Source organism: Acomys russatus, chromosome 15 (assembly GCF_903995435.1).
Source record: "Acomys russatus chromosome 15, mAcoRus1.1, whole genome shotgun sequence".
Classification (NCBI taxonomy): domain Eukaryota; kingdom Metazoa; phylum Chordata; class Mammalia; order Rodentia; family Muridae; genus Acomys; species Acomys russatus.
Window position 1 is genome coordinate 51099662 of NC_067151.1, and position 3250 is coordinate 51102911.

At 37.6% G+C, this 3250-nt stretch overlaps 1 pseudogene; it reads left to right on the forward strand.

The window, feature by feature from the left end:
- Nucleotides 1-2381: 2381 nt before the first annotated feature.
- On the forward strand, nucleotides 2382-3036 carry LOC127199040 (WW domain-binding protein 1-like; annotated as a pseudogene).
- Nucleotides 3037-3250: the final 214 nt, after the last annotated feature.

Consider the following 3250-nt stretch of genomic DNA (forward strand, 5'->3'; position numbering starts at 1 on the left):
TTAGCACCTCATAGAAATTTTTTCTTCTCTTTTTCAATTGGTAACCATTTAGTTTTTTAACATACACATTTATATTATTACATATATATACAATAAACTACCTACAGCAAGGAGAATCATGAAACAATCAGGAATTATATAAATGTTACATTCCTAATGTTTTGACTGTTTTATTTGGCATCCTTGAAGAAAACATTTTTCCTATCTTGGGACATCTAAAATTATGAATATAAATAATTACCTATCATATTTCATCTTAACCCCTAAGCAATAACCCAGAATAGCTAAAATAAGTCTGTGTAATTTACCTCACAGAACTTAAATAAAAATTGACCACATGCTTGGACAGAAAGAGAGTGACAATAGATACAAAAAAGTTTAAACAACTCCCTGTACTATATGAGACCACCATGGATTGTAAGTGGATATCAACAGCGGAAAGAAAAGAATGCGAACAAACACACAGAACCTGAACAACTCTCTATGTAACAAAAACAGTGGCAAGACAGATAAAAAGAAAGAAGTTGAAGACTTTATAGAATTCAATGAATATAGAATTCATTTGAATGAAAATGAACACACAACTTTCCTAAACTTATGGTACACAATGAAAGTTGTACTAAGAGGAAAGTTCATAGCATTGAGTTCCTACATTTCAAAAGATGGAAATATATCACACTAGAGAGGTAACAGCATACTTGAAAGCTCCAGAACAAAAGAAGCAATCACACCCAAGAGGAGTAGTCGGCAAGAAATAACCAAACTAGGGGCTAAAGTCAATAAAGTAGAAACAAAGAGAATTATACAAAGAATCAATGAAAAAAAGAGTTGTTTCTTTTAGAAAAATCAACAAGGTAGACAAACTTTATCCAAACAACCAAAAGATGGTTAATAAAATTAAATATTTACCACTCACTAAAATTAAACTATTATGAGTTAAATAATTTAAATAGATTTGTACCCTTTAGTGAAATAGAAGCAGTCATTAAAAGTTACCCAACCAAGAAAAAGAAAAAGCCCAGGGCCAATTGGTTTTAGAGCAGAATTCTTACAAACTTTCAAAGAAGAGCTAATGCAGTACTCCTCAAATTATTCCACAAAATAGAAATAGAAGCAGCATTGCCCAATTCATTTTTGAGGCCACAGTTGATATTGTGCCCAAAACACATAAAGACCCAATAAATAAAGAGAATTTCAGACTAGTTTCTCTCTTTAACATGGATGCAAAAATACTCAATAAAATACTTGTACACTTAATCTAAGGACATATAAAAAATTAGCCACAATGACCAAGTAGACGTCATCCTAGATAGGCCATAACAGTTCACCATATGTAAATCAGGAAATGTAATACACCTTAATAAAAAAAAATTGGGAGAAAGAGAAAAAAGCAAATGATCATCTCATTAGATATGGAAAATAAAATCTTTGACAAAATCCAACAACATCTCATGATAAAACTCCTGGAGAGATTAGGGATACCAGAGACATACTTAAGCACCATAAAGGCAATTTACATCAAGATTATAGCAAACTTCAAATTAAATGTAGAAAAATGCAAAGCAAATCTAGTAAAATTAAGGGCATGACAAAGTTGTCCAATCTTCAAATTCCTAGCTAGAGCAATAAGACAACTAAAGGAGATAAAGTGGATACAGTTAGGGAAGGAAGAAATCAAAGTATCTTTATTTGCAGGTGATATAATAGTGGACATAAGTAACTCTAAAAAATATCCACCAGGAAACCTCTGACACTGAGAAACACTTTCAGGAATGTGGATGGATACAAGAAAAGAAAGCCCACTTATGTAGCCTGCATATATACAAATGACAAACTCATTAATAAAGAAATCAAGAGAATACCCTTCACAATTGCTTCAAATAATATAAAATATCTTGTAGTAACTCGAACTAAGCAATTTCTTGAAGAAAGAAATTGAAGAAAATTTACAGAAGATGGAAAGATCTCCCACTCCCATGGAGCCATAGGATTTATATAGTATAAATTGCCATCTTACCAAAAGCAATCTACAGGTTCAGTGCAATTGCCATCAAAATGCTAACACAGAACTGAAGAGATGGTTCAGTGGTTAAGAGCACTTGTGGTTCTTTTAGAAGGTCTTGGGTTCAATTCCCAGCAACCACAAGCTGGCTCATCTGTAACGAAATCTGATTCCTTCTTCTGCTGTGCATCAAAACAGCATTCACATAAGTAAATACATGAATAAACAAACAAACAAATCTTAAAAAAAAATAAGTTTGGATAGTGGCAGCAGCAGAGATGGGCCTGGCAGGGACGAAAGCATTGGTGGCAGAGTTGGCAAGGGCAGAGCCGCTGGTGGAGGAGGAGGCTGTGATCTTCAGGGGCCTGTTGCTGGAGGCATGGTTTGGGCCAGCAGCAGGAACAGCAGTGATGAGGCCTGGGGTTCACTTCCAGTTCACATAACAGCAACGTTCTAGCCAATCTGAATAGTCCTAATTCTCTTTAGCTATTGTTCCTTCCAACTAAACTCAGGTGAAAGTACAACAGCTACAGCTTGAGAGCAACTTGTTGGCTTACTATAGAGCATACCCTGGGGCTGGCCCTGTTCCTACAAGTTCACTGCTTGACCTTTGCACCCTCGGTGCCCTCAAGCCCCCAGCCTATGAGGATGTGGATCACCATCCGCCACATTGCCACTTCCTTACACTATGGCTCTGGGTCACCCTTTGACTCCTTCCAATGAATGCACTTGCTGCTCTTCTGAATCCAGCTGCTATGCCCACATCGAGTAGACAAATGTAGAAGGTGTTTTCTCCCACAGGAGTGTTCTCCCTCCACAGGAGAGTGAGCCCAGCGCAGGGCTGAGCCCAGTCTACATACCCCCTTCCTGTCACTATAGTTGCATGGCTGGTAACTCAGGTATTGAGTTCTGCCCTTCTCCTTAGAGCCACCCAACCAGGTCTGGAGAGCCATTCCCCATGTGCACTGCACCTAGATTCTATGTCTCAGGTCCCTCTCTTGAGGCTAGCTTCCAGTTATGGGAACATTTCATAAGTAATTTCAAAAGGGAAATAGGGTCTTACTTGGCCACCAGGAACAGCCCTGGTTTCAACTGTAGACGTCTTCATGTGGGCCCATCCCTGACCAGCTAAAATATACCTGAAATGGCCTGAATTCTAAAGAAGGGCAGTACCCAGGACTGTGTTATCTTTAATTACTCCTAAAACATACACAGGAGTCTCTAATCTGATGACATGAACCAGAAAAA